We start from the raw sequence: 21155 nt of genomic DNA on the forward strand, positions 1-21155 counted from the left end.
TGAGCTGCTTTGCCGGGAAGATGAATTTTTGTGGTGTTCTTTTGTGCAGTATTTGTGTTAAAATCTAGCGTGGTTCATTACGGTAATGATTTTTTTGGTGGTGGTGGTGGTGTTGAATAAAACAAACATTCAACTTACTAACATTGAGTCCAAAACCTCCCTAAAAACATCTATACCACTAGGTGACGTAGAGATCTCTGCGCATTCTAGATAGATGTTTACTAACAAACCTTCCAATCCCCGAGGTTAGCAAGCTACCGGCCAGGATCCCCTTATCTTACTGGATAGTATTACACGCTCATCTAATGATGAAAACATGGTATCTCCCGAATATTCTAACCGGATGAGAGTCTAGTGCCATCATACGTTTAATTACAGTTAAACAGCAAGATAAGCATTGTGCAGCCATCCAGAATTGAGCGACCTTTATTGCTAATGCTAATGTTAATGCAAATTATTGTTTACATGTACATGTACCCCAGGTTGAGAACCACTGCTGTAAATTGTAAAATTGTGTCACTTGAATTAACCTAATAAGCCTCGGGTTTAAAACTCCCATTGTTTTATCATCAGATTTTAAGAAATAGAACCTCAATCCACCTACAATAGAGAACGAGTCCCATAAACCATGGTCCTCCTGGATTATTACCACTTGGCAAGTGGCTGACTATTATTTCAACAGTGGAGCTTATCGCATTCAATGTTTAACAACACTCCTTCTTTTTCACAGTTTTCCACAAACCCTACCGAAAATCCAACCTCCTATGTTTGGCTTCTTTCAAATTAGACAGTCCAATCTTGATTGTTAGAAGTTTATTCAAATTCAAATCAAATTTTCACAAAATACAGTAAGGACTATCCATAAACCTGGTGGACGGCTTGGGGGGGGGAGAGGCGATTTTCCACGCTCCATACAAAAAAAATTTTATTTGTTGGAAATTGTCTACGATGGAGGGAGGGGGGTTTGAGATTTCCCAAAAAGTGTTCACTTGGTTTGTGGATGGTCCCGTATTTTTATTTGCAATGTGGAAAAATAAATTAATAAAGGCCATTTGTTTTATTGGTTCAACATTTGGAAAAAATGAAAAATTTGCATTGGCCTTATACGAAGAGAAATAAAAAAAAAATCATTATTCTATCATCCAAAATTGTTTTGAAAACATTCGGATTGCCAAGCTTCTATAAATCATCACATCGGATAATTGAGTCTCGACTGTATGTAGCACACATGCTTTGCGGTCATGTAATCTCGACAACCCAAAATCCGTTCGTTAGATTAAGGGACCATCCATAAACCACGTGGACACTTTTTTGAAAGCACCGACCCCCCTTCCCTCATCGAGAACAATTTCCATACAAAACAAATCTTTTTTGTACGGAGCGTGGACTAAGGTGTCCACGTGGTTTATGGATGGTCCATAAGGGACGGATCCAACCCGCAAAGCTGTGTCTTGTTCAGCAGCGCTTGCTGGTACCATTTTCTGTCTCTGTCGAAAAAGTTCTTTAACTTTGAGTTTTAAGCAGGGGTGTGGGTTGATTCATATGGATAGAACCATCAAAATGGAAAATGTGTGATTCTTCAAAGGGCTTTTTTGTTGGCTCGAATCTGAACTTAGTGTCTACAACCTGGGCGTAAAAATTACCTTCATTCAGTTTTCAAAGGTGATTTTGATATTACTTTGAAAAAAAAAAATCAAACCATCCACATTAACGACCCCCGGGTCTTTTGTGGTCTCTATTGCAAGTTTCTGATCGAACCTAGGAGTCCGAAGGCTTGAATGGGGAGAGCACCCAAACCTCTTTTACTCCAAGGAACCTTCCACCCCAGTGTTTGAACTGACGACCTTTGGATTGTGAGTCCAACCGCCGCCAGCGATTCCACCGGAGTAGGCTTGGTTTGGTGTGTTGTTTGTACTTATGGCATGGAGACGAGACTCCTACACCTGGAATGACTTAACGGCCTAACAACAACCAAGGCCAGGACCGACATTTTACTTCCTCATCCGATGGAAGGTTGCAGCAGATGGGAATCGAACCCAGAATCATCCGCTTACAAAGCGGACAGCGTAACCATTCGGCCGCGCACTGCCACTTTGAGCAACAATGTATTTTTTGCTTAGCAATACACTCAACCCCCGTTGGTAGATCACTGATTTAGTTTGTGCCCCGTTAGTTGGTCAAAGTCAAACTAAAACGTGACGAACTGTCACTTTTTACACGGCGTCCACCCACACTATCAAAACAAACGTTTGATTGTGTGTGTGAACTCCGTGTAATAGGGGTGTCAAACTAAAAAGTGACCCCGTTCGTTTGACAGTTGGTGTCAAACCATCGGGGTTTGAGGTATTTACTTCAAATTTTGACTTTGGGTATTTTAAACTTTAAATGTTATGTTTGAAACAACGTCCTGAGCACATCATGTACACAGGAAAAATTGTGTAAATTTGGAAGGTGTAATTTTTTATGGTTAAGAATTATCTCTTTAAAGACGCAATTTTTCCTCAATTTAGACTGAAAAAGTGACATTACACCAAAAAAGTGGTAAAGTTACACATTTTCAGAGGTAAAATTATACATAAAAGATGTAACCCTTCCCAGATGTAATATTACAATGAATTTATAAACTGTTTAAATGCTAAGTAGGTAACTGTATTTTTTCTAACAAAAGGTTGTCACTTGTCAAACTGGCAGTATTGCTACAATTTTGCAGGTTTATCTAACTTTAATCCTAACCAAAGCCTGGTTCCCCTGCAAAACCACACAATTAACCTAATTTCATCTCTCTGCAACTCTGTTTCCCAAAACAAAACCTATCAGAAACTCTTTGTGATTTGAGCTTTTTGCAAACAATAACTGTTTCAACCGCACAGAACCAAACATTTACCACACTTTCCAGAATCACTATAGTCACTGGACTACATTGTGTCGGTGGATCTCGCTAATGGATGATGGTTTTGCGTTTGATGTCACGAATGGGCATTCAAAAGAACGATATCACTTTCGCACCACTTGACATTCGATGAAAAGCGGAATATTTTACATAAAGTTAAATCGAAAGTTTTGCTTCATCTGCAAATTACGCCCCTTTGAAAAGCTCGTCCAGGATTAGAACGCCACTATCATAGCCTTACGTGGCCACAATTTAGGTGACCCGAAAGCCGGAATAATTGATGCTCGGTTCTAATCCGAAGCCGTGTGATTCCCAGAACCACACAACCACCGTAATTGGACCCGTTTTAGTGACAACCACCTCACCGGTGATAATACCGGAAATATAGGACGGGCAGGTGTGAACGTGTTGGAGGGACTCAATTCAATAGCAATTTTTAAGCTGCGTGTGCTAATTAATTGTGGCAATGTTACACTTGAATGGATTAAACAAGTGGCATTTCCAGTGCATTTTAAAATGTAATGCTGCAGAGTGATGTCGGATGAATCCATAGAATTGATTCGTTTTAACACAATATGGAGTTGTACTTTTATTAAAACATGTTTTTAATTTTATTCCAGTTATTTCCATAATTGCACCCCTTCAATTGTTATTAACCTTTAATTCAAAAAATATATTTAAAACTTTCAGAGATCGTAACACCGTACAAAAAATCATGAAAAAATTGCACTCCCGGAATCACATTTTTACAGATTTCTTTCAATAAAATAACAAAATATTTTCAAACCTCAAAATGATAAGAAAAATTGTAACAAGGTATTGAAAAATAATGCTATGAAACCAAGAGCCCATATTTTTCTAAACCCATTTTTTAAAAAAAGCATCAATTGTTTTCTTTGAGTTGTTTGTAGAAGCATTTTACATATCGTGATTATTTTTACTATTTTTGGACCCTGAATGCTGAACCATCATCGCCCAAAGGGTGAGAGCCACCATCTCCAACCATAAGTGATTTAGAATTTTTAAATCCAAAATGGCGGCCAAAATCGCGGTGATCATGTGCGCGGGATACATGTGATTAATAAATAGGGAATCAAATATTTTCATTTGATTCAAATGTAATCGTAGAACTTGATTTTTTTACCCAAATGTATTCTGTTTAAAGCAATAATATAATACAATAAGAAGTAAATAAAATAAATGTGACAAGCCAATAAGAAAATGAAAAATACAACTAAGATGAAGATCACTTACCACTTAGCACATAAAAGAAATGTGGACATTTGTCCATACAAAAAAAAATGTATAAAGGATCGGAAAATATGAAAAAACAGGCAAATAATTCATTTAAAATACTGATTAAGATAAATGATAAAGAAAAAATTACCAAACTTAACAAAAGTCTCAAAAAAATTCTTCCAATACATAGATAACCAGGCAAATTATTGAAAAAAACATCAACGGATAAATTTTTAAGTGATGGTTTTACGAAAACTGAAATAATCTTTATAAATAGTAACTGGTAGTTATTGCTGTTCACCAAAAATGAGACTCTCGAATAACACCAATATCACGTACCGCCGCCCTAACGTAGGCAACCCGCATACATCCGAAACGTTTCACCAACACGCAACAAGTTATTCTTACTGTTGTAGGGCAATCTTCATTTTTCGCTCGTTTATTTCAACAGCCAACGACAACGAAAACGAAATAATCGTACATGCATCGTACACGTGTGTCGTGCATGAACCGAAATGAATTTGTTTTTGGACGGAAATGAACTTGCTCCTCTCTTTTCATCTCCGACGCTATAAAATTCATGCAAAGTTTACAGAAAAAAAATATATTTAAAATATTTTAAATTTGGCTTACGTTTGTGTTTTAATTCAATAGTTGTGTAGAAAATTTAAATGTATCACACTTTAACAAAAAGGTAATTAATTGACTATTCCTGAACAAGTTGGTTAGAATACTTACAGCGAGCATGACAACCACAACACATCGGTCTTTTTGAAACACCCTGCAACGGAGTTCATCGCGAGTTCATCTACAGACTCGCTTTTCTAGACTTTTGCTCTCTGAGAGAATTTCTTCTCTCTCTCTCTCTCTCTCTCTCTCTCTCTCTCTCTCTCTCTCTCTCTCTCGATTGCGGCATTCGTGGTCGGCCCCATGCACAAACCGGACGCCCTCCAGTTTCATTCGGAACGTCGGGTGGTACGGACTGTCACGTCGCTCGGTGACATAAAACAACAGTGTGACAACATACGACGATCGCGCGTGGACGTGAGTGTGTGGGTGATAAGAATCGGTTCTATTGTGCAAGCGCAGCTGGTGCGCACCCCTGTCTTATTGGATTAAACAATAGCGCCCAACCCACCGTCAGTACACACACGGTGTGGCCTACATTCGGCAAAGCCTACTACAACACCTAGCGATAGGGTTTGGGAAGAAGGAAAAAAAAATAAGTAACGAACGGGATTTGGTCCGCGTATCTTTCGGCTTGCGAACGGAGTCCGAAAGAAGAATCGCTCGGTTGTAGTGGTGGTAGAAGCGACGTGGGCTCTGCCGGCGAAGAAGCGAAGGAGGAATAACGAGGGCGTGTAACACGCGAGGGCGCCAAGAAGAACAGCGCGAAAGGTTGTTTTGGAGTGCGGCTTGAAGCAACTCACGAAAGTTGAAATTAAATCGGTGTGTGCAAAATTTGGGCTTGTGTTGGTGTGCTAGCACACAGTACACCCGTGGGGAATAATAGATACCTCGCGCGGGGCTTATTTTTGTGCCGCGTGGAGTACATCGAATTCGCAAGGTTCTACTGACCTCTGCCGTATTGAGGTGCGTTTTTTGTTGTGCTCAGCGCATGGACGCTGGAAGAACCAGCATAGCTGCGAGAAGTGACCCCGAGAGGTGATCGATTCCGATGTATCGGTGGGAGATACCAACACAACCGCGCACACGAGCCCCGTGAACCGGTTCTGCGGACCAAGCAGCACTCACGAAGAAGAGAAGAAGTAAACCCGTAAACAAAAACATCTAAGCGGCTGCTGTCGAAGACCCTTCAGGGCGGCGTTTCAACGCAAAGAAGGCTAGGAAGCAAGAAGAACGAAAAGGAAAAAAAACAGCGACCAAAGCGCATTACATAAAGTATTTACACGCTTGAATGACCAGCCTAGGTCGGCGGCAAAGGGTTCACCGAAGCAGTTGAAGGTATTCTGCAAAATTTAGCGCACGAGGCGCCTCCTTGCGGCTTGCTAGCGCATTACGACATCATAGGCAAAGCAGCGACTAAAGTCCAGCCCGCTGTCGAGTCAGTGAAGTGTGAGCTCTAGTGTGGAATTTCATTATTTCGATCCAAGAGTGCTAAGGAAGGGAAAAAAGTGGTGTAAGTGAGAGAGAAACAACGCTGGAGTAAGCAGATAGTGCAGTGCTGAAAGAGAAGGAAGAAGCGAAGTGGGTTATTTATGGTTTGGAAAGAAAAATAAAGCTGAAGAAATAGAGTTTATAAAAGGTTGTGCCGGGTGTAAGAAGAGGCGCGCAAATAAAAGAGAGAAAGCAAATTAATTGTTGATGATTCGTGCGTGCAGTGGAAATAAACAAATCAAGTGCGAGCCTTGGGATAAACAACAAACGAAAACACAGACAAGCGTCGGCAAAGCAGCGGGACATAAACATCGCTGATTGCAGTTCAGTTTATAAAGGTTGGTACAGAAAGTCGCTCACATGACTCATACGAGGCCAAATGGTCAAAGTTGTCCCGTCAAAGTACTACTAGACTTAAATCCCATTGATTCTCCACCTATCACAGTCTACAAACATTACTCTAAATGGTCGAATTTGTCTCAGCAAAGTTGTCCTACGAACTAGAATCGCTTCCCGATTTGTCCCACCGTGTCCAACAGATTTTTTTTTTCGCAATTCTGATCAAGGTTCATTGATGTTCCATTTGTATTACACTTATTGTAAGTTAAGTATAGTAAAAAAAAAATTATTCGATTTGGTCAAATGGTCAAACTTGTCTCGCCGAAGTCGGCCAACAGGCTTGTTTAATCGATTTGTTTTCATTGTTGAACTTTTTTCCAGTTGATTCAAACGTGTCCAAAGGGTTAAATTTGTCTCATCAAAATACTCTTTACTTGAATCACGAATTGATCTACCCTTGTAATTGGTCTATCATGGTCAATTCAAATAATTTTTGCATGACGTAATGAATAATGTTGTCCCACCGTTATGTGTCCAAAAGCATTTTTACCAATCAAACATTGTTACCAAAGTTGTCTATCAAACATTCGTATTTCTACGTTTCAAATGGTCGTATTTGTCCCATCGTTCTTGCACAAAAGATTAAATTATTTTCCCAAAATTTTGATCAACCTGTATTAATTCGTCAATAATACTGATTCAATTTACATTCCATCAAATCCAAAAAACATTACTCGATGACAAAAGGTCAAACTTGTCTCATCGATTTTGTGCAATTCTGTCCTTGATTATACAGTTCGTATGGGACTTCGGATGATCGAATCATGAACACAAATACCTTTTTTCTTGCTCTAATCCGAGTTCTACGACCCCATTTTTGTCAAACTTGAATAGTTGATGCCTATAAAATTACAAAATGCATTTTTTTTTCAATATTTTATCATTTAATATGGATTTAATTCTAAACCACTTTAGCATAGTTCAGGGGTAAAATAATGCAGCGATTTTTTCTATCGAAAGCCTTCTGATAATTGAGTCTGTATTGTTATAAATTTGTATTGATTCTTGAACTCTAGATTTATTTTATAGTTCCTATAAACATATGATACACAATAGCTTATAGCACCTTTTCAACAAAAAAAGCTCTGGAAGTGATTTATACTTAAACCCGAATTAGTTGAATCAAACGTGCCTCTGGCCAAATATGAGAAATATAGAATTTTTTCCAGTTTTTTTTTGCGAAAACCACGTATACACCAATTATACACAGTTTTACTGAATTTTTATCTACTGAAATTTTAGTAAGCGATTCAGTAGTTAGATTTTACTGAATTCTCAGTTAACTGGTATTTGTCACTTTGACAGATGATTCACTGAAATTTCAGCTCAATGGTTGTCAAAACAACTGAAATTACAGCTAAAGAAACGTCAAATTATTTTGCTGAAAATTCAGTAATTTTCTTGTGGCAATTTTACAGATCATTTGCTGTAGATTCAGCAATCGTTGCTGGTATTTCAGTTATCAAAATTTGATTTTGATTTGATCATTGAAAATGTTTCCATTACTGTTATTTTTACAATTAATTCATCAATCGTCCAAACCTAAAAAACAGGTGGTTAGAATCGAGGTATTTGTTATTAAAATTATTCTTACCTTGGTTTCTAAAGATCACAATACAAAATTTATAAACACAACATGTTTGAAAGAGGATTTTCACTCGGCAGCATCCAAACAATGAATCATAAGTGACATTTCACTTTGACAGATATGCAGTTAATGATTTTTCAGCAATGTTTTTGTTTTTTTTTACCGAATTTCAGCAAAAGTGATGATTACTGAATCGCATTCAGTTAATTATTTTACTAAAATGGCAATCCAAAATTTGCTGTGTAGCATTATGTGTGGGACAAATTTATTTTCAGTATTTCTTTGAAAACTGATTGATCTTTTCTCAAATGATATGTTTAAACATCATCTTATTTAAATTTGTCTTGATCCTTCAACGCCTATGGTAGAACCTCCTCAAAGTCCTCAAAACAATTTTCACTTCAATTTAACGATTTTTGAACTGTCCTTATTCTTTTGACATGGTTCTATTTAGGATGTTATTGATATATAGATATGAATATTTCATCCAATTTTGGTCATGTCATTCACATCAATAAAGAGCAAAAAAGTAAAAAAAATCCCGATTTATTAAAGGCGGGAAATGGTCAAACTATCTATCAGTATCAAGTTTTCCTTTGAGTCAATTTATATAGTACAGTCATCCCAAATATTCGGAACAACCACAAATTCGGAACACTTTGATGATAATTTGTCAATAGCATGCCAAAAGTAGCTTTTCTGTCGACCTTACTATTTTAAGAACCTTCATTTGGACATTATCTTGCTATTTCACTTGTAAAAGTAGTACTTTTTTAAAAACAACTTCATTCCAAGACTATTTTGTGCAGAGCAGCAAAACACTGCCTCCAAATGACCTGTTTCATAATAGTGGGATGTTATTGTGCCTCCCACAATTGTGGAACACCTGAATTTAACTGTTATTTTCACAAAAAAAAATTATCAAACCTTGTTTAAAACATCACTAAGCTTGGTTTCAGTGTGTGAAGTCATTATTTGGTAATAAATATGTACTCCTGGAGAAATCCAAAGTTTGTTTACATTCGTAAGAAAAAAGTGTTCCGAATTTGTGGATTTCAAGGGTCAAAGTAATTCTTCAAAATCTTCATATAAAAGTTAAAATATGCAGATGTTCGATACAGCATTTGAAAGATCGCAAGAAAAGCTTTCAAATGAAGGTAAAAGTTCAATTATCAATTTGCTATGATTTTTTGAACATTGGCCGATCTGGAAACCGTTCCGAATATGTGGGATGACTGTACTGCAAGCAGATCAAATTACTGGTCGATTAATTTTCAACTTTTTTAGGTCAAAGAAATTTTTCCTTTCATCAGCGTTCAGCTTCCCCTCCAGTGTTACGATTTGCCAGCCGTAACCTCCGTTCGAATCCTGTCCGAACTCACCGATCCAATTGAGTAGTCTGACTGTAACAAAATCGGGCCCCACCCAGTCGCTTTGGATATCATTCCTTTGCAATGCGTTCCAAAATTTGCGTACCCAGCGAACCGGTCGCCGTCCGTTTCCGCTCTGGCTGTGCTGTTTTTGTACCCTTGAACTCCCGTTATGAATCATAATGTACAGGCGCGCGCCGCATTCTGTGCGAAAAAAAAAACACAGAATGAAGTGGAACTAGACAGGAACGGCACAGCCCTGATGCCCTGATGATGATGATGAAGGACGTTGGCTAGCCAACAAAGGACCTAAAACCCCAGAAGATTGGCCACTTTCAGCGGTGGGAAAGACTCGACGAGGTGGCTGTTACTGTTGGTTTCAGTCAATATCACAAAAGCACAAATTTCCCATCACTGCCATCATCAGGCCATCCATCGGGCCAAGAAACTGCAGCGTTGGGCGTTGGTCCCCGGGGTCGTCCTGCTGTGCCATTTCTTGCCAACCGGGCTGCACCGGGGCTTCCATTCTTTTCCAATTTGCTCAGCTTCCGGCAGTTGGGCGCGTTCCTTGGTGCAGCAGTTTCTCCGCCGTCCGGACAACAGCTTGCACTGATGATGAACCACCGCCGCACCCCGGACTCTCTGGCTCTCGGAATGCCCTCGAGGGATTTTCTCCCCCACCAGTCAAAACCAGCGCCATCTGGTCTTGCTCAAGATTCCGCATTTAATCTGGGGCCAAGATTTGCGTCATTTCCGTCACTACTCTTACTTTTTTTGCGAGCGCGTTTCCGGAAACCGTTGGCATTCTTGGCCAATTCTGTTCTAGCAAAAAAAAAACATCCCTAATTTATTTCCTTCGCGAAGGCGCGTCGCTTGAACCCAGCGGTCCGGAAACGGTAAAATGTATGGCATTTGCCTCTCTAGGCATCAGTTCATAAAATGGGCTCATTCTTTGGTTGTGCGAGGCGGCGAAAAAATCGTTTTCCGCCAAATTGTACAAGGAGAGCCCTGAAGTCACACATTTTTCCCCAGGATTTCCATGTATTTCGCGTGCGACCGTAATTCACACAATCAATGTCACTTTCGGCGAACGCAGACAGGAGGGGAGCCGCCGTCTGCCATGACGTACACGTGTTCCACTTGGAAGAGTATTTCGCAGGTTTGTAAGGAATAGGGTTATTTTAAGATATTTTTTTTCTAAAACATAAGCCGCATATAAGCAACAAGCCATTAGAAAATTGGGTTTATAAACCAAATTCCCAATATGGTTAGGGAGAAATAAACCTCTTCCAATTTTAAAACTCGCTGGAATATTCGATAAATCATACTTAACTTTTGATTTTTAATAATATGATTTCAAGGTCTGAACTATCATGTCTTCAAAAATCAATGAAGATCAATTATTTTCAAACTGATGAGGCTTTATTCAGATTTATATTTCAGTTTAAAACTAAATTTCATCAATGGTATTTTCAAGGATTATTGTAATGTTTGACCTTAAAATTTCATACTTTAACGTGATAAAACAATGCTCCCTGAACACTTACTTCTTTACAGTGTTCAGCATGATTCCATACAATACAAAGACAAACTTATGGGAAGTAAGTCGTGCAGTCTGGTAAAAATATTTTCGAGACTGAAAGTCAAGTCTGTCATATAGAAATAGCCAAAAAAGTTGCCCGAAACCTTTGTTATTCAACTTTTTGCCTTTCTTACTAAAGAAAGGTATAGGTTTTACTTTATGGCTGGACATCATTTTTATCTTCGTAAATATGACGATTGAGCAATTTTTATCGGAAAATCGCTAAAAAAAATCACACTGCATCGATTTTTGACGCTCTATAGATTCACCTTGACAGAACTCGTTTGTCTCCAACCCTCGAATTTTGAGAAAATAAATTCAGTGGAGTTCGAGTGATGTCCGTGTGTGATAAAATTTCGCAAAATTTTGTGTCGCGATGTACTCGGTTCCCCTATTTTAGATTTTGATTGTTCCAAGTGCATTTGAAAGCTGGTGTGCTGAACCCGGACCATTTTGAAGTCCAATTTAGAAATATTCATCTGTTTTCGGAAGTGGCCAGACTTTTCAACAAAATACACAGTTTTCAGACGAAAATATGGTCATATTTTTCATTTTCTCCTATTTTATTTATCTCAAAAATTGCATTATTCGAGCTCTACAACCTCCCAAATTTTCATCAAGATTCATAATTTGGTTCTGGAGCTAGAGCCGTTTGATTAACCTGCAATAAGAAAAAAATCCCAAAAAAAGATAAAAGCCCACCTGGTGACCTTCGCTAACATTTTTCGTTTCTAATTTTATCCAAAATTTCTTTCTACATTCATAGTTCAGACCACGAGTGCGCATCTGAAACAAATTTGACATCTATCGGCAGTCCCGATCAAATTTTAGAACGATTTACTTTTTGCCTTTCTTACTAAATCACATCATTCTCGTCTTTGTAAGTATGACGATTCAGCATGAAATTTAATCGGAAATATCGCCAAAAAATCACACAAAAAATGCATCGATTTTCGACGCTTCGTCGCCAAGTAGACAAGTTGTCAAGTTGAGCAGACAAGTTCAAATACTGACGCGAGAATGCTGGCGCATATATTTTGTGGCTCGAGATATACTCGTTTGTAGTAGCTTGTCTACCGATGTTTCCTGCAACATGTAAGGTATCGTAGCTTTAAGATTTTTAAGCCCTGTCCGTTTTTGCATAACTGTCCAATGTTAATGCAAAAAAATTTGTGACTTAGGACATTAATCCGGCTATAAACAATTTGTTTCCCGTGTGCTCCTAAAATCGCCTAAAAGTAGACTTAATTTTTCGTGATTTCGTAAGTTTAGTTAATAGGTTTCATTGGATTTCAATAGAAGCTTTCTAAGCATTTCATCGTTTATATCGTTTTCAAAGTTTTCAACGCTCGCGACGCCAATGGGTATCTACCTAAGCTGCCCCTGATCGCATAAATGTCCCATATGCATTTTCATCGATTTTGAGTTATTGATGCAGTTTGGTTCAAAATCGTATGATCTTTCAAAAGAGCCTATAACATCCAGTACTTTGTTCTAAAAATCAGGAGAAAATCCAGTTTTTTCGCGAAAACTTAACACGTAGCCTTATGTATGGGACAAACTTCAAATGCGTTTTTCTCAGCTTGCTGTTTTTGCATATGGGACATTTATGCGAACATGCGCAGTAAGGTACTCGCGGTTGAGTGTGTAGTGGTGCGGTTGTAAAAATAGCTTTCTCTGACTCTGTCACTTTCATAGAAGCTGCATGGCAATGTTCCCTGCACCGTGCGGCACACGCGTTCACTTGTACCTCAGTTTTGCTTTGATTTTTTGTTTCGTGTCTGGCGCTTACCCGTGGCGTGAACTCAGTGAACAACCTTGGCTCATACGCTGGGTTCATGCCACGAGTGAGCGCCAGACACGAAACCGAACTGACGAGCCGACGCTGGCTCGTACCGAAGCTAGAAAATTAAAGCCGCGGTGTGCGTTATCACTGGCGCATGAGAAGCTTGCTATGCTCGCGTTTGTCATAAACTCTTGTTTGATTAAAAATATGTACGATTAAAAATATTCTCTCGGTGAAAATTGCATTTTAAATTTCTTTTGGAAAATGTCATTTACAATACCTTGCCTTCATTTTTTTTTTTTGTATCATTACACTTCCTTTTGTGCTGACGTTATTAATAAACATAGTCGATGTTATGAATTGAAAGAAGTTCTACCATTGTTGTATCCTTTTGTAAGAAAGGCTCTATCTCACCCCAGGTGGGATTAAATCGAGTTTAAAGACAATGGTTAATATGGAGACTTTTATGTAAAATAGTCTGGAGAACCGACTTTTAAACTTTTTAAGCTCCTAAAAGTGCCGTGTTTTTTTTCTTTCGTTGTAATTTACTACAAATTTGGCTTTGACCAGTTCCAAAACTCAAATGTTATCACAGATTCGGATTAAAAATAGAATTTTCTACAAGAAGTCACTATGGAAAACTTATTTTAAATCGAACTTTTCATTTGCCACATCGATCACTCCGTGAGGTTGCAACGAAGCGAGAAATAGCGAAATTTCGACCCATTTTGGTATCATACAAATTAATAACTCATCTTTTTGTTGGGATAAACATTTCGTCAGCTGTGTGCTATCTTGTGACATAGACCATTTTGGTCGAAAATGAGTTATTGATGACGTTTTGCTATACTTAAAAAACACTACAAGATGCTTTAACCCGATTTTGGAAACTCGCTTCCGTTTCCCGGATATCGCAATACACACTTGTGACATAGACCAATTTATCATCAAAATTATTGTGCACACTTGTGACACGTCATACATGTTGTTGGAAAATGTGGAAATTTTTTCTTGTTTTTCACAAATTTATGTACACACATATTTTCTAAAGGCAATGAAACGTTTTGTTGATAAAATATACTGATTAAGTCGAATGAACCATTGATTTGAGCTTATTTTAGTATGTATGGGAATTCTGTGCACACTTGTGACACGTAGTACAATTTTACTTTCGAAACGCACTTGTGACACGTGCTTTTCAGATTTTTGTTTACATTATTTACTGTATTTTTTAACTGGTGTAACCAAATTAGTTGAAACTTGGAGCGTTTGTTAAGCGATAGTATACAAACCGATTGCTTCAAAAAGTTTGGCTCTATCATTCATAGTTTTGAAATTATTTACCAACAAACTTTAAAAAATGATTTTCTCGAAAAGTACTAAATGGTCGTTGTCACAAGATAGCACACAACTGACGATTTGTCATTGTCATTCGGAGAATGTGTCAAAACTATTTAAAACACTTACGCCCGTCTCAAGTGTCATTATCGAGTGAAACTAGCTCCAAATATAATTGCTTATATAAAATGGTTTCCACCATCGACAAACTTTCCATTATTAGTTTAACATTATTTTTGGCTAAATGAATAGTGACAATAACAGTTTTCAATTTCCAACTAAGAAAGATTTTTGCTTACTTCTGAATCAAAAAAAGTTAAGCATCAGTGAGCAAGCCAGTCAGCAAATCAAACCGAATCAAACTCTCGTCCTACTTCTAAGTAAACAACGTGTGACTCAATAAGTTCATTCAATATACATTCTAGTTTCAACCGTCAACCTCCCCCAGTCCGTTTGGGAATGTTTACTTCATCGACAGCGCTAATTCCTGGAAGGGAGGAAAGTCGGGCGCAATGACTCAACTGCCCTGACTGAAAAGTCCGTCGGACGTCCGTCGTTTGTCGTCCGTGCAATCGTACGACGTCGCACGACAATGTCGTGCGACATTCGCACGAATGTCATACATTTTTGCACCAAAATGTCGTATTTGTCGTGCGATCGATCATCGAAATTGTTCGACATTGTCGTACGACATTCGACCGACGTCGCACGGTTTTGTTATTTAGGTTGTCGTGCCTTTGTCGTATGCTGTTTTTCGGGTTTTGAGGTTATGTGGCAGTAAAAATAATCATTTTTTTTATTTTTAAATTATGTTTATATGTATTTTTTCTGTAAATTAATCTTTTTCACTCGATTTCACAAACATTCATTAATTTTACTTGTTGTGTGTCGCGATCTTCATGTGGTTTTTGGCGTTGTCTTCCAGTTGGCCTTTCAGCTCATCTCGTCGCCTCGGCATCCCACAAATGGATGGCCACCGGAGTCCGGACAAGGTCGGTTTACGCACTTCCGGTACAAGTGTTTTTGCGATCGTTACAGCTTCCGTTCTGTGGGACAACACGGAAACGCTGGGTTGTCAGCAGGATTCGATTGGAATATTTTTGGTTACCTGAAAAAAGATTACGTCATTCGGCTAAATCATCCAAAATATAACTAGAAATGTGAAATTTAACTTTCAATGTAAAATTTAAAAAAAAAGTAGTCTCTAAACTTGTAAGTTTTTGGGAAAAAAAAGACAAAAAAATGTTAAGCATAACATAATATTTCATTGAAACATTTTAAATTTCAGATAAAAAAATCAAAATCAACTTATGTTGATTTTTTATCCAAAATTTGTATGGAGAATTTGATTTATTTTTTAAATTTAAAGTGCATGTGTTTCTTGGGACTCTGAAGTCCATGCTTTAAAGAAGCAATGAACTTTAAAGTTTTCGAACAATTATGATATGTTCGAATGTTAGAATCGTTAAAATCTAAAATATCTGAATAATTTTAAAATTAAAATAAAATCTTTGATAATCTGAAAAAAACGTTTTGAAAATATCAAGAATTTTAAGAATAACACAATTTTTTTAACAATTTTAGAATTTTAAAATTTTATAATTTTATAATTTTATAATTTTATAATTTTATAATTTTATAATTTTATAATTTTATAATTTTATAATTTTATAATTTTATAATTTTATAATTTTATAATTTTATAATTTTATAATTTTATAATTTTATAATTTTATAATTTTATAATTTTATAATTTTATAATTTTATAATTTTATAATTTTATAATTTTATAATTTTATAATTTTATAATTTTATAATTTTATAATTTTATAATTTTATAATTTTATAATTTTATAATTTTATAATTTTATAATTTTATAATTTTATAATTTTATAATTTTATAATTTTATAATTTTATAATTTTATAATTTTATAATTTTATAATTTTATAATTTTATAATTTTATAATTTTATAATTTTATAATTTTATAATTTTATAATTTTATAATTTTATAATTTTATAATTTTATAATTTTATAATTTTATAATTTTATAATTTTATAATTTTGTAATTTTGTAATTTTATAATTTTCAATCGTTTGGTAGTTTGTGTGAACTCCGTGTAAAAGGGGTGTCAAACTAAAAAGTTACCCCGTTCGTTTGACAACAGTTGGTGTCAAACCATCGGGGTTTGAGTGTATTGTTAAAAGATGACCAAGATAACCAAAGAAATAAATAGAATTGAATTGAATAGAAACAATTTTATAATTTCAATATATTTTTTCATATTTTTGAACGAAACTATACCTTTTAATAGATTATTTTATATTTATGTGAATCTTAGAAAATTTGAATTGTGGAATTGAAAAGATTCAGGAAAGATTGCTATGAAAAATAGAATTTTATTGTTTAGAATTTGTGATGGTTTCAGGTTTTTAATTCTCCAGTCCCTCCCACGCACACTTTCATCGTCCTCATTTGTTTTCCGTCGTCCAAATGGGATGCAACACCCCCTCTATCGTTTCAAAAACACAACTCACCGTATAAAAACCTCCGGTGGATCAGAAACGCCGTCTTCCTCCACCTTTCTTTTCACACGGAACATTGTACACCTCCCCAAGACTTGACGGGAAGGGGAATGGTCTTTCTCCCTCCTTATGTTCCATTGGGGGAAACATTCATTACTTGCCGTTTCATTGTCCTTGGGTATGGCACGCACCGCCACCTCCCGCGGAAAGTTAAAAACCAATCCGCTTCCTCGATCGCAGACCGGGTGCTTCCCTTCCCGTCTTCCGGCATGGCCCGCCGGATCAACGATGTGACCCGTTCTCCTCTTCCTCCTCCTCCTCCATCACGAAGGCCGAAATCAGGAAATCTGGAATATATTGCTATGATAAAGCCGCTCGCAAAAAAGCAACACAACTTACCAATCAACCGGTTCGATTCGGTACAAAGTTTCTTTGATTTGATCAAGTCCAAACAAGACCAACTGAAGAGAACTGTCAAACTGCGTCGACGAATATCGTGACGTCAAATTGAAGGAAAATCGATGGAAAAAACAATGTCGGGCATGTCAAGTGTTTGTCGTTCGTTTGTCGTCCTTTCGACCAATCGATATTGAAACGGTAAAATGAAAACCGCGCGACAGCTCGTACGACGTGCGACATTTTTCAAACAGGGTGTGTGCCAACCATTCCACACGGGGGGGAAACGATGAAATTCGTGACTTCGGTAGAGTTCAACATCCTCGTCGATGGAGCGTTCTTCTCCATAACTTGGTTCGCAAATCCGTGCTAAATTGCAAAAGCAACTTCACACGTTCTCCTGCAGCGCGTCGAGTTGAAGCCGGCGATGCAACACGGGCTCAACTTTCATATCGATAGAGGGATGTCGCTGGACGCTGTACGCTATAAAGTGGCCAGCTTTACGAGCCCTGGCAGTGCTGCGAATCCGATGCGCATAGATTCGCTCGCCGGCTCCGGAAATCGATTACATCCAAGTCTCCTTTCCCGGACTTTGGGTGTAAAGCTGCAAAGTTCTTTGGAAAATGCAAGAGTAATAGAACAGTAGCTGTTTATGTTTTTTTTTTATTAGAAAACACCGCAATTCAACCATCGACTCAAGTTCCGTCAAAGTTTGAGGTTAGAATTGTGGATGCGCTTCTCGGTCGGGATTTTTCAAGCAGCCGGAACGATGAACGTACCAACCAAGAATCCAACGGCCAAAATCCTCTTGCGGCAGTTCAGTGGCCAGGGGAGTTGTGGTTTGGCGCTGGGAAGAATTTCCCTGATGGATGTTCGTTCATTCTTTCCGCGGGTTTGAGGAGGATTCCGGGCAGACCGTCGTCTTGTCGTTTTTGGGCATCCGCCCAAGTGTAATGGAACGAGTTAATATTCTTGTTTCTTCTGTTTTATTTTCTTGTTTCTCTTCTCCTGGCCATTTCTGGTACAAACACATTTGAACAATCTTCAACACACACTCACTTACAGCACGTGTTTTATTACGGCTTATAGTCTTACCGAAGACGCTGGGACTTGGTCTTGTTCGCCTGCCAACCAGTAATGGTCATGATTCTCGGCGTTGCCCGGGTACGTGTTCCAAATAAAGAGCAAATGCCGCCGCCGCCGGAGGCCTTCTGGACGTGTCCAAGACATCCACGCTGCGCCAAGAATCCAAACCATGGTCTACGGGCTCAGGGTACGTTTATCTTGCAGTCACGATCTCTGTGTACGACACGCGGATATTGCCGGTGCTGGTGTTGGATGGATGTTGCTCTAACTGCAGTACGGTTGATGATGATGGTGACCTCGAGATGGACCTGGATGGGCGAACAGGGCTGAAGCCAATTAGTTGATTAACTTGATGTTTTCTTATAGATTTTAAAGCATCCGAACGAAGAAATCGAAATCCTTTGGGAATGAACCTCTGATAAATAAATCTCTCGCTATACTTACTGTATGTTTTTTGATACTTTGTGTTGTTTAACTTTTTTTTTGTTTCTTGTTTCTTGTTTCTTGTTTCTTGTTTCTTGTTTCTTGTTTCTTGTTTCTTGTTTCTTGTTTCTTGTTTCTTGTTTCTTGTTTCTTGTTTCTTGTTTCTTGTTTCTTGTTTCTTGTTTCTTGTTTCTTGTTTCTTGTTTCTTGTTTCTTGTTTCTTGTTTCTTGTTTCTTGTTTCTTGTTTCTTGTTTCTTGTTTCTTGTTTCTTGTTTCTTGTTTCTTGTTTCTTGTTTCTTGTTTCTTGTTTCTTGTTTCTTGTTTCTTGTTTCTTGTTTCTTGTTTCTTGTTTCTTGTTTCTTGTTTCTTGTTTCTTGTTTCTTGTTTCTTGTTTCTTGTTTCTTGTTTCTTGTTTTCTTTTGTCTTTGTTTGTTTTGGTAATCGCAATGGATGTCTTCGGCCTTTCGTTTGGATGTGAAGATGAACGGAATTTTTAAATGATATTAAAACATTACGATTTTATCAACTTTTCGAACCGTTTTTTGATGTCCTCATTAGAAACGAAATTCATTCAAATCCATTCTCCCAAAAATATCTCCTTCCGACCCAGTCCGACCCTCTCATATCGATTTTTCATATCTTTGCTCCAGATTTAATCTCGCAATGACCGCATTATGGTTATACGCTGCTGGCGGCTCCGGTCTGGTCTCTTGCAAAACAACAGAGATAAACCGTCCCCAAAATGTTTGCAAAATCCAACGCCCTGCAACAACTTCATCCCAGAAATAAACGAGCCAAAACAGCCGCAGCACCCAGCATCCATATCTGGGCGAATCTCGAGGAATCTTCGTTGCTCATGTTTTGGAGTCCCCTGGCCCTCCCCTCAAGGGTGCTTCTTTTTCATAACATTCCTTCTTCTTAAATCGCCTGTATTAGTGCATGTTTGTGTGTCTCTGTACCATTTTAGGACGTGTCGTCCAGCACACCCATTTTCGTCTGACCAGCGCGCACCCTTCTTTGGTCCAGAAGAATTATTGAATTTTTCATGGACCAAGAGCAATGGCTGCACTCCAAAATAAACTTTATGGTTTGTTTATGCGGCTGGAGAGGTTATTTTTATCCTCGTTCCCTTCTGCGTCTCCATAAATTGGTTTGCGTTCGTCTCTTTCTTCTTCTTCCTGCTTTCTTCTTGGAATATATGCTGCGACACGATCTCGATTCTTCGTGCTCTGTTTTTGCACCGGCACGAACGAGAGACTTCGGCCGCTGCTGCAGACAGGACAGGATGTTCGGCGAGTTCTTCCTTTTGTTTTCGTCGTCGTCGTCTTTGGTTTGAACGTTTTGCGCGCGTTTCTTTTAGCGATACATCCGTACGAACTCTTTGGCTTTGTTGCATTCTTTTGTTGTCCGGTTCGCTTTCGTTTGGTTCTTTTGTCCCATTTGGTGGATCGGTGTTTGGATTATGATTGAGAGAAAACTGTCATTTGTTGGTCAATCACAAAATAGGACTTGAAGAAACTAACGGGTTGGAAAACAAAACGAGTCAAAAGAGTTGGATTAATTTTATTTCGTGTTTTTTCTGTTTTACTCAGTTTGTTACGGTACACAAGGGGTTGAATTTAGAACGATTTTGTTTTTTTTCGGTCCAGTAAGGATTTGCCTTCGCCTTAAACTTTGATAAAAACCCGTCCCGAGCAGACGGAAATAACATGGGAATAACATTTTTTGATATTTGAAAATACTAGGCCAATAACATATTATGTTATTTATAACAAAATTTGTTATTCGTCGTTATGATTTTTTTGTTATTGAATTGTTATTGTAATAACAGATTAATAACACTATTAGTTATTCTTCGAACAAATATTTGTTATTATTTTTTGTTATTTTAACAACTAATCCGATCATCCCAATAACATTTGGAGGTATTCTTCCATAACAAAAAATGTTATTCCAAAGTTGTTGTGGCTTTCAATCAATATCAGACCAATAACAAATTTTGTTATGATAACATAAACTGTTATTCAAATCTTATGCAAAAATGGATTTTTCAAGAATATTCCAAAACACTTTCTGTTATTTTAACAGTATTTGTTATTGAAATGGCATGAATTATGTTATTACCGTCTGCCCGGGACGTAACCATTCGGTCACAGGAGGTTGGCAAGCCGGTATCTTCTGACGCTGTCAGATCAACTTCCACGGATCCTTTTTCGGATGTTCCAAATATTGGTTCTAGGTCCGGAGGTGTTTGGACCTATTGGTGAAATGGCATACTAAGCATCATGCAATCGGTCAAATATTTATTGTAGAATCAATTTCAAGTAACCACCTAAGAATTTGGATCAAGTATGGCCATCCCGGAGGTTCCGATTACTGGTTCTAAAAGGGGAATTTCGTAGACTCGGA

The 21155-nt window shown here is 37.7% G+C and overlaps 1 protein-coding gene and 1 long non-coding RNA gene across 2 annotated transcripts in view; one reads left to right on the forward strand and one right to left on the reverse strand.

Moving 5' to 3' along the window:
• Positions 1–5087: 5087 nt before the first annotated feature.
• The window catches only part of LOC6032196 (leucine-rich repeat-containing protein 24), a 370966-nt gene continuing 354898 nt past the window's right edge, over positions 5088–21155 (forward strand). The window contains 1 exon segment of the mRNA XM_038249209.1: positions 5088–6585. The gene's annotated coding sequence lies outside the window, so the exon portion shown is untranslated.
• Positions 15101–17419, reverse strand: LOC119765413. Its single transcript, XR_005276704.1, has 3 exons — positions 17240–17419; positions 16853–17187; positions 15101–15418 (listed from the first exon to the last, which is right to left on the reverse strand). It is a non-coding gene; the product is annotated as an uncharacterized LOC119765413 (long non-coding RNA).

This window comes from Culex quinquefasciatus, chromosome 1 (assembly GCF_015732765.1).
Source record: "Culex quinquefasciatus strain JHB chromosome 1, VPISU_Cqui_1.0_pri_paternal, whole genome shotgun sequence".
Classification (NCBI taxonomy): Eukaryota; Metazoa; Arthropoda; class Insecta; order Diptera; family Culicidae; genus Culex; species Culex quinquefasciatus.